Below are 11292 nucleotides of genomic sequence, written 5' to 3' on the forward strand. Positions count from 1 at the left end.
ACTAAAGCGCGGCCGGCGCGTAAGGCTGACAACCTTACCGCCATCTTTGAGCCGATTGTCTAGATAATGTGGGACCCTCAACATCTCACAACCCTATGGACCTTCACGGCCTGTTACAGGGATAGCTTTACTTTTTACTTTAATTACGAACTGAATTACTGAAGAAATGTTATTACAAAGTACAAATCTGTGTACGTTACATTTGTCGGATATAACCTAAAAATTTCGCATCATATTTGTGACTGAATAAAAGCCAGCCGCTTCTGATATCTGTGTCAGAAGATGGCCCAGTAGCCTCAGTTGCTGATAGATGGCGTTGATGCCGTTGACTGTCGTCCTGCAATGGCATGTTTTGAGCGGTAGAAATAAATTTCCGGTTTTCAGTAGTTCAATCGAAGAGTTATACATGTACCTTAAATAGATCACTACCAGTTCTGTACACGCCCTTTGCAATGCGTGTCTTGTAACCATTCTGCCATTCGAAGCATTCGTATGCAGCTGATAAAGCAGCATTAAATAAACAAAAAATGCTGTAAATTTATATGACAATGTTCGACGCAAATCAGTCAGACCTACTGAGAGTTGTAAGAAATTTAATTGATATCAAAATACGAAACAAATATAAATAAAATAGTTGAAATGTAATTAAATGTAACAAATTGCTAAACTCTCCGGAGAGAACACGTGAAGAATGTACTCGTACTATGTAAGTGAAATTGCGCTCAAGAATCCCAAGCGGTTTTTAATTAAGCAATTAGAGGTATTTTTGACAATTATGGAAGTCCACTGCACTGGTTCCTTCTGACGTTTACTGCATACTACGGACGATGAAGAAAAAGGATGCATCCGTCGCAGACAAGCCAGCAATTAAGAACGACACAATGTGTACCTCTAGTTTACTACTGATTATGACAAGGTTAATTCCAACCTGTACACAACAAACACGTGCATGAAGCATACATGGACCAGTTGATAAATGCATGCGGTATTTATCCTCCAATATTTTCATTCACAAATATCGTAAAAGTAAAGTAAAGGTATCCCTGTAACAGCCTGTGGAGGCCCATATTTTTGCGAGATGTTGAGGATCCCCCATCTCCCAGACAATCGGCTCATAGATGGCGGTAAAGTTGTCAGCCCTACGCGCAGGCCGCCCTTTACCCCCAGGAATATTCCTGGTACTCATTTCTGTTAGGTGGGCACGCGGTAGAGTAGTTGGTTGAGGGGTTATGCTACAAGCCGGAAGGTCGCGGGTTCAAGTACCCATGAGGTCCCTGAATTTTTTTCAGTTGACCTAATTCTTCCAGCCGCACTAAACCCTGGGGTTTAGTCAGCCTCTAACAGAAAGGAGTACCAGGAATTAATGAAATAATTTTCCTGGGGAATAAAGCGCGGTCGGCGCGTAAAGCTGACAACCTTACCGCCATCTTTGAACCGATTGTCTAGTTAATGTGGGACCCTCAACGTCTCACAACCCTATGGGCCTTCACGGCCTGCTACATGGGTATCTTTACTTTTTACTTTTTTTTTACTCATTTCTGTTAGAGGCGCCATAGTGCGGCTGGAAGGATTGGGTAAATTGAAAAATCTACCTCATCGGGATTCGATCCCGCGACCTTCCGGCTTGTAGCATAGTGCCTCAACAAACTACGCTATCGCGTGTCCCCACTCCCAATCCCCAAGCTGGAGGCCCACCTCTTGTCGGCTTTCTGCGACAGCTTCTACAATACATTCGCAGCAGCTGAGGCAGTTTCCTCTATCTGCAGCCTAAGGACACGCCATGCCGTTGTGTGATGAGGGGCCCAGAGTTTAACAATGAAGATAAATAAATTATGAAAGCTACTCAGACAGCAAAGAGACAGAGGCAGAGGCGCACGGTAAAACGAAATCTCAATGTTTTATTTATTCCTTGCTAGCTATTATCCGTCTCAGATGCAAATTGTTTTTTAAAGCTTTTAAAAGTTTTAAACGTTAAAATCTCTTCTGCATCACTGACGTATGCACACTACATGTTTCGACTAATATTGATCATCTTCAGGTATTTCTTTAACTGCTGATTAAACGGCTGTGCTTCCGTCCGCAAGTTCAATTTTTGGGTTATGCACTCCTCTGTGCGCCCACTGTCTTGTGGTGATGGGTACTTCCACTTATTTTGTTGTGTGTAGCTGTTATGAAGGCTGCTATATCTGCTATATGAAGTGGCCATCAAGAGTAGGTACTACCTCATGGGATATCATCATGTAGTCCGCTAGATATCCAAAGACAATTCTGTGGATCTTGCCGCATCCATCTTTAGGGTAGAAGACTAAGACAAAGTAGTAACCAGCAAGCGGAAGATATCACTTAACTCCAAACAGGAGAACACTTCTTCAGAAGCTAACAGTCGAGCAAATGTTCAATAAATTTCCCGCTTTTTATACAAACGAAAAGTTAATTAGAGCTACAGCTTTCATAAGAACGGCATGAATCTAGTTCGCACTGGATCACCTTATTTGTGTGAGATTAGTTTTAATATTGTAGCAGATATACCCGTTGCTTAGTAATGACTACTAACAACGCCCGCAGCTAGGTAACTACCGCGGAATAAGCAAATATACTGCAGCCGTTGCTGAGTAACGGCTTCGCAGATATATTCCCACTGCAATGATTGAGTTACACGATGAGGAGCGATGTTTCTACGCCGTCCAAGCCGAGTTGTAATAATCGGAACAGTTTCAGAGATTAAAAAAAAAAAATCCTTTCTGTAGGCGAGGTCGAATACCTCCACCGTTGCCCTGCGAGTCGTAGGAGGCGACGAAAAGGAAAGTCTCGAATCTGAGACATTAAAATATGGTCATGAGTCCAACGGGACTCTGACACGAAAAAGACTGCCCTGGCGAGGACCAGCAGAAATTGTAAACGACAGATCTGTCCTCTCGTCAGAGGGAGTGCTCAACATCATCAAACCCGCAACTGTCTGACAGTAATAGAAATCTGGTCGTAAGTGCAAGATGGGTGCTTTATTCCAGACAGACTGGCCGACTGGCAGTCGGTCGTAATACTCGTATAAGACTCAGATTCAGGCTCAGTTTAGTCATCTGTGAGATATTCGTCAGCCGATAAGGTCATAAGCAGAGGACATTGTTAGGATCCGTAACCAAGAAACGGCTAGTGAAAATAAACTGGGACAATTTTTACGGGGTTATTTACACCATACATGAAGATATGCCTAAAATAATGCAACTAAAGCATGCTCCTGATATAGGCTTATTTGAAGTAAAAGTAAAGTAGTAGGAAGTTGGGGAAAACTGCACACTGAGGAGCTTCATAACTTGTACTCTTCTCCAAGTATAATTAGAATGATCAAGTCAAGGAGGATGAGGTGGGAAGGGCATGTAGCACGAATGGGGGAGACGAGGAATGCGTATAGGTTATTGGTGGGAAAGCCTGAAGGAAAGAGACCACTGGGAAGACCAAGGCGTAGGTGGGTGGACAACATTAAAATGGATCTTAGAGAGATAGGATGGGATGGTATGGATTGGATAGATCTAGGTTAGGATAGGGACCAGTGGAGGGCTCTCGTGAACACGGTAATGAATCTTTGGGTTCCATATAATACTGTGAAATTCTTGAGTAGTTGCACAAGTGGCTGTTCTTCCAGAAGCGCTCAGCTCCATGACTAAGTAAGTAAGTAAGTAAGTAAGTCAACGTGTTTAAGTAAGGACCACGTCATGAAGACGTATGTTGAACTGTAGGTACATATCCACTCATTATTCACGTCGCCTCTAAGCAGAGGTGAGAGGTCAGTTTTACGTCTGTCCCGTTTTAACCCCAGGTAAATAATTTCAGCACTCCTTTTATAGGAGGTAGGGGAGAGTTAGAGCCGGTCTCGATGCTGTGGAGGGGCGAGAAGCCTTTTGTCCTTGCTGGGATGCGACCCGCTTTTCATCAGCCTTCCAGCCCGTAGCTTAACCTCTATACCGACTGAACTCTCCCAGCCCCCCATGCAGGTAGCAGATCCATTTTAATGCTATCACCTGATAGAGTGACTATAGGCGGGTTTGGGATTGATGGTGGGATTTATTGAACACTTAAACAACACGTGACTACACTTTTCTAATCACTATCACACATAAACTAGTGTTCTCTGTCAGGGTCTTCATTGCCGTTGCTTGGTAGCGGTTTCCAACGGCCGACGTTTCCCTTCTTCTGGATTCCCGAACTGTCTCCGGCCTTAGCTACCAGCTCCTATCAGCAACAGCTCAGAAGGACTGAATCGCAGTGGTCCTCGCCAGCGCAGTCATTCTCGGGTGCGAGTACCGTGGGACTCGCGACCATATTTTACTGTCTCTGATTCGAGACTTCCCTTTTCGTCGCCTCCTACGACTCGCAGGGCCAAGGTGGAGGTATTCTACCCCGCTTATAACATCTCAGCACGCACCGCGTAGAAAACACCGCTCCTTATTCTTGTAGCTAAATCGTTGGCCAGCGGATCTCGTGCAAAACACAGTTCCTGTGTTGTTGTTTGTGGGTCGCTGCCTAGCAACGGCCTCTGTTTAATTCTTTGTTTCCCGGCCGTTACCTAGCAGCGGGCTTACATGCCACAATACGATTAAAGCCAACCTTTCACTGATAGCGTATGTAAGGATTATACGGGCGCACAACGATCACGAGGCTCAACACAGACATGAGTGGGTCTGGTCCCACCATCGCCACTGCAGCCGTCGGCTGGATTCCTTTCTCTCTTTATCTGTCTCTTTCTCATTCCGTCCCGGTCCTGATGCTAGAGGGAGGAAGGTAAAACGAAATAATAGTTCAGGAGATGTAGGTACAGAGAATACAAGAGGCGGCCCAGCGGATGGTAGTGCAACCTAAACTGCCTACTCTCAGTGCTTGCAGTTCCCACGTAACAACTTGCTAGGCTGCACAGTAGGCACGTCACGGAGCACACTGCTTTAATGTATGTATTTTTTGTTCCTTTCTTAACGTCTTTTGTTGTTATTATTATTTGCACTGACTTTAAGTAGTGTGTCCCGTGTCGTAGATTTACGGCACGTAAAAGATCCTCATGTCTCTAGGAGACCTCTGAGCTAAATTAGGCAAGTTTCCTGCCCAAGTAGTTTCCAATGCCTCCGGTAGATGGGGGAAGCATCAAGGTACCGAGGGCCGACCTCATTGGCTCAACGGGGCTGATAGCACGCACCAGTGCCGGTAGGGTATGGAGACTGGTAGAATATCAAAGGGGGACTTAACAATAGACTATTAGTCGCGGTGCATGGGGAAACCCACCCCTCCAATAATAATAATAATAATAATAATACGAGTAAAAAGAAGGAATTTTATGAATTGAAAAATTACACAACAGGGCTCATTATAATTAGGTTTTCTCTTCATCGTATATGATTACCAGTCTTTCGGAGAAACAACCAGCCTCCATCTCCAGGACTGAAGAATAAACAAAATAATGAAGTTAAGTCTTACCTTATTTTTGCTGCATGGCTGCTTCTTTGGCTTCCTCTTCCACGCTGAAGATTAAGGCCATGCTTCCTCATATCCCAGAATATAGCAGTCTTAGTGTATAGTCACCGTCGCTGATGACCTCAAATCCCATGACCACGTGAATGATTTTAAGCTTAATATAAATGTGGACGTCCAAACGATATTGATATTTGTAAGTTTTGAGGTTTTCACGGCGATGACTATGAAGAAAGTCGTCTTCTGGGTTTAGGCGCCGTGTATTCTTCGTTTCTTGGATTCACTGGCCGTTCCCCCCCCCCCTTAGCACACAACACCATATATGGCCTTAATCGCTCTCCACTGCTCCTATTGGTCCGTTCTCCCTAACCCCCCCCTGCCTACTTCGTATATAAGCAGTGCCTTCCACTTCCTATCACCACAGCTACTGCTCTCTGCATTCCAAGCCATTCAACTGCTCTGAAGATGGAGGCGATACGTTCCTCCGAAACGTCGGCCAAAACGAAGAATACATGGAGCCTAAACCCAGAAGACGACTTTCTTGATATTGATATACATTTACATAATGACATTCATTACAGCAAAATACTGTCACATATTTTACATTCACACTCAGATGAGAAATGAAAGCGAAGCTTATTAACACCATGGATCACAGTTCTTCATCAGGAGCTTGTAGTCTTCCAGCTCGTCAAGGAATTTCCTGCTATTAACAGACTCAGTTTCGGCTCCTGGACCTCACCTTCAGCCAGAAGAATGCAGTCTCCACATTCACAGTCTGCTTATTCAATACGGGCAATATATGTCAACAGTACCCTCTAGTATATCCTTGGTATCCAGAGTTGCCTCGTCACTTGCCCAACTTCCGAACTCTGTCCATCTCCTCTTCCTCAGTAATACGTGGTGAAGTGTACAGAGATCCCAGTTGAACGCTTTTCAATTAAGCGTTTCATCAAGAGACTTGAAAAAAATACGAGAACTTCTATTGAAGATTCTGGAAATTTTGTCAATAGGATTCTTGAATCAAAGAGCACATTTTATGTAATGACATAAAGAAATCTTAATCTTTTGTACACCACAAAACAAATAACTGATGAAAGATGATCTCTGGTGTGACCATGGGTTATTATGGGTGTGATTGTTTTAGTAGATAAAAATATCATGGAATCTCTTAATAATTATAACTAATTTACAATTTTCATTTGATGCATCCTATTGTGTTACAATATACAACTTCTTTATTAACCGTCACAACACAACAAATATCAAAGCCAATGCCCAGTTACGGCTCTGCTACATGTTTCGGCTATCTATAGCCCTCATCAGGCAAATACATGGTTAACATATATACACCACTGAACTGCAGTACTATTAAACTGGATACAATACTATTAAACATATAAAATAGTTAAAATAAAAAGTAAAGCTATCCCTGTACCAGGCCGTGAAGGCCCATAGGGTTGTGAGACGTTGAAGGTCCCACATTATCTAGACAATCGGCTCAAAGATGGCGGTAAAGTTGTCAGCCTTACGCGCCGGCCGTGCTTTACTCCCTAGGAAAATTATTTAATTAATTCCTGGTACTCATTTGTGTTAGAGGCTGAGTGAACCCCAGGGCCACAGTACGGCTGGAAGGATTAGGTCAATTGAAAAAAAATCCAATGCCATCATCGGAACTGACGTAAAAAATACAATAAATCAGATTATATATAAAACAGAAGTTATAGTATAATACAAGAATAGAATTTTAATTGATGTTTTATAACATCGAATCAGTCGTCGGTATTGTATTTTCGTACGTTCCCATGGACAAATTGGAATATTCTATATATTTTTCTTTTTGTATATAAGATTTTATAGGAGGTTCGTGATGTAGATGTAATAAATTAATGTTAATTGTTTAGTCGGTGCCTCATCTTACAAAGTGCTGTCCGTACTGTATGGAATGTAAACAACGACTCGTTCTCGTCTTTTTCTTTTTCCTTTCAGAGCCTCAGTATGCCTCTGGTTTTCCGCCTTTTTACTCTCTTCCTTCTCTTTTCATCAATCCAATCATTTCCTGTCCCTTCCTTTTCTTTTTAATTGTACTCTTATTTTATTTATTTCTGTCTTCATCGTCCTTCTTACCATTCCTTCTCATTTATTCCTTCATTTCCCATCCTGTTTCTTCTCCTTTTTTCCTCTATTCCTTAGACGTTTTTCTCTCTTCCTCGTTCTTTTCCTGTTCTCGTTTTTCATCTTTCCTGCTCTCCTCTTTTCCTTCTTCCTTCCTTTCATTTTACGTTACTTCTCCTCTTACTTTTTTGTTCTTAATTGTTACCCTTCCTTTCCTTTCTCTGTCTTTTCTTCCTTTCCCCTCTCTCTTCCATTCTTTTGGTTGCTCTTCATGCCTTCACTTCCCTCCTCCGTCTTTCTTTCCTTCTCAGCTACAGCCTCTTCGTGCTACCGCTACGGATTAGGCAGCCTTCAGTGACCCTGCCGGTGATTATAGCGCGAGAACAGTGGACAGAGATGGAGCCTAGCAGCGAGAGAGAAGGGAACCGACTCAGCCATGCGCCTCACGTCTGAGGCACGCGCTGTGGACGGGGCCGGGGGGAGGGGGGTGCCGCCTGAGAGGTGTGGGGGAGAAGCTCGCGCGCGACCCTTCTTCCATCTCATTCCTACTCTTTATCCGCTGATTCGTTTCATCTAGCATTCTGTGCGGTCACAAGAACGAACAGATGAAGGAACGAAAGGACTACGCCACGTGAGAGCAACAGTGTCCAAACCTCTGCTTTCAGTTCTGTTCTTGTGCACGCTACGAAGTTCCAACGCTTTCCCACTCAGGGAACTGTTGCCAAGGTCAGGCAAAATGCTCTAGCCAGGACTACCGCACTTACAGGATATTGCTGTAGTAGGCAGGTCCGTGATCCTGGGGGTGTTTACCGACGGGATTTTCAACTGAATACCGTTATACAGAGTTCAATAGGAGCACGAGGGAAAATGATGAATATAAATAATATGGAATGAAGCTTTCGTTATCTGTTTTAAAAATATGGCCCAGAGGGTCTGAGGGAAAACACGAAAATGTCAGAAGAACCGGACCCCCGCCGGCTTAAAACATTTTTAATGCAAGACAAGCATTCAATCCAATTCAGTTCGTATGTTCGTATAACATTCTTGCAAGATCCATTTTAATGTCATCGTATAAAATGCAATTGCGTCCTATTAGGCAAATTTGTTCCTGTGCTTAACTAATTAAACACTATGCCATGAAGGCGTATGGGGGAGTGGATATCTAAATCCACGTTTTCTTGATCTCTGCACTAGTTGGAGGTGAGTGGTCAGCTTCATGCCCCGGCCGCTTTACACCCTAGGAAACAGACCCCGGTACCCATTGGATAGGAGGTTGGGTAGATCCGAAAGCCTTCCTGGACGACATGGAGAACTGAAAATTCTTGACCCTATAGAGACTCGAACTCCGCCCCCTCCGTCATCCAGCCCGTAGCCAGTCTCTCTACTTTCTGCCCTAACCTGCTCTAACTGCATCCAATCACAGCTCAAAATAACACAAGAAACAGATGCCAGAAATTTAAAACGACAAGGAAAATTACTTAAATTAATTACATTTAAAAATTGTTACATTTTATATTTATTAATATTTAAATTATTATTGTTTATTACCATTATCCTTAGTTTAACTGCAGCAGTTAACTCACTATAAATTACACGGAAGTACACACCAAAGCTTCATCTTCGCAGATACCAAAGCCAGGTACACATATTACAGGACATCATCTTGAGTCAAGTACATCCACTTTTCATCCTCAAATTCCACTTTCCTAAGCTCCGGCTACCTATTACTCTCTCTACCTTCGAAGATGCTGTTTGTAAGGATTTCTTGGTTAAAATTCACTAGCATTCAGAGCTGTAGGGAAGATATACGTATCATTTCTCACACTTCACAATGTTGTGAATGTAGAAGGAAGAAGACTCGAAGTCAGACCTAAACCCACAGATCAGAATAAACAAAGAGCAATGTGTAAGCAGAGTGACGTCATCGAAATAGAGCTAGGAAGTTGCAATTCGATTGATATACACACTAACCTAACGTGAAGTATGAAAAAACAAACATTTGATTTTCTTCCGCTAACCGCTGCAGGCCTGCATAATTCCTGCACTTGTACACTGACATAATTAGAAGTTACAGCAGAGAAAAGTTTTGTCTAATTAAACACGTTTAAAGACAGGTTCCAGAAGTACCTGTTATTCATTTTCATTTCACTTTTGCGCTATTATAATTATAGTTTCATTCAACAAGCAGAAATAGCAAATAAAAATTAAAACAAATCAATAAGCTCAGAGACCCACATTATGCAAAAGTGTACTGTACGCTTGTGGTGTATACGTGCATATGTAAGCCATATTAGTCGTTTGGGGTCTCCATATGAAACTGCTTAAATCTGCAACTCGCTCTCACCCCATCTCTGCCACTTCTGGTTCACAAAGTGAAGCTCATTATGGATTACGAAAATTAAGATAAACTGACAGGAATGTATTTTGCAAGCTTATCCAAATTCTAGTGACATTATGAATAATGTAGGTGAGTTCCTAATTTTTTTTTGTCTGTGTACTCCATGGTCCGAAGGTGAAAACCACATCTTAATGGCAAGTTAATTTTTATCTCAAAGTACAAGTTGTCCTTTAGGATAATACGAATATGACAATATATAATTAATTTTCTTTTATTAAAAATTACAGTTACTTATTGCGTGCGCATAAAAACTTATACAGAGTAAACTTTTGAAGATGTTTCTGAGCCAGAACAACCTGCATTGCACAGTTACAACGCAATAGGCCTAAATCTCACTGCGCCTCCTGAAGAAGCTTCGACTGGCCCTGGTGTCAGAATCTCTGGTCCGAGTCGTTTCTTGCTTTAGATCCCTAAGCGAATCCTTCTGTAATATCACTCAGTGAAGCGAGAACAAACAGAAGAGGTTGTTCAAATCTCTCTCGAAATATCTGGCACTTCAAGATCCGTGTTACTGTTATTCTGTTAGCTGCTTCCGGTCCCCCAATGTGCTGTATTCATTTCACTTTTTCTGAGATACGTACTTTTATGAATTTCTCTTTTCTCTGCTCTGTTCTATATGCTCTGTCCACCACACCCCCCTTTTATTTAAACTATACTTTGACTATGTCGGTTATTTCCTACGATTTATTTTGACCATCCGCACTACGGTCTTGGAGTCGACTCGGCCTCTAACAGAAATGAGTACCAGGAATCTTCCTGGGGGTAAAGGGCGGCCAACGCGTAAGACTGACAACCTCACCGCCATCTGTGAGCCGATTGTCTAGAAAATGTGGGAGCCTCGAAGTCTCACAACCCTATGGGCCACCACGGTCTGTTACAGGGATAGCTTTACGTGTATATGAAGACACTTTGGCAGAATAGATATATTCCGTTACATTCAGTCTAATAGAGTGATATGGATAAAACTGGTTGGAGCGTGTTGTCTCATTACACTAGTCTCGAATCCAACGGACGAGAAATACTTCAGTGTCTATGTGTAAGGCGATGAAAGTACTCGAGTAATTACAGCCATGCTCATTAGTCCAGTAGATGTTCAACATGACATAAAATTTCAAACATTCTAATAGAGTCAAACCCCATTAATCAACGTTAATTTGTTCCATTAAAAGTAATTGATTAGCGATTTGTTGGTTAATGAACAAAAGTTTATTATTCGCTCTGCTTTTCATTGTATGACCTCTAATTTCACTCGTTTTGTTTTGAAGTTGCAGAATGTCATGGAAAACAGTGAGAACTGATAAGCTTGCACTGCTACACTACCTGAA

The 11292-nt window shown here is 42.4% G+C and overlaps 1 long non-coding RNA gene across 1 annotated transcript in view; it reads left to right on the top strand.

The window, feature by feature from the left end:
* LOC111871486 overlaps positions 1-11292 on the top strand; it is a 362143-nt gene extending 350851 nt beyond the window's left edge. Inside the window, exon 4 of the long non-coding RNA XR_002844029.2 lies at positions 11233-11292. This is a non-coding gene — a long non-coding RNA (uncharacterized LOC111871486). The remainder of the gene's footprint in view (positions 1-11232) is intronic.

The sequence above is a fragment of the Cryptotermes secundus genome, unplaced genomic scaffold (assembly GCF_002891405.2).
Source record: "Cryptotermes secundus unplaced genomic scaffold, Csec_1.0 scaffold152, whole genome shotgun sequence".
Lineage (NCBI taxonomy): Eukaryota > Metazoa > Arthropoda > Insecta > Blattodea > Kalotermitidae > Cryptotermes > Cryptotermes secundus.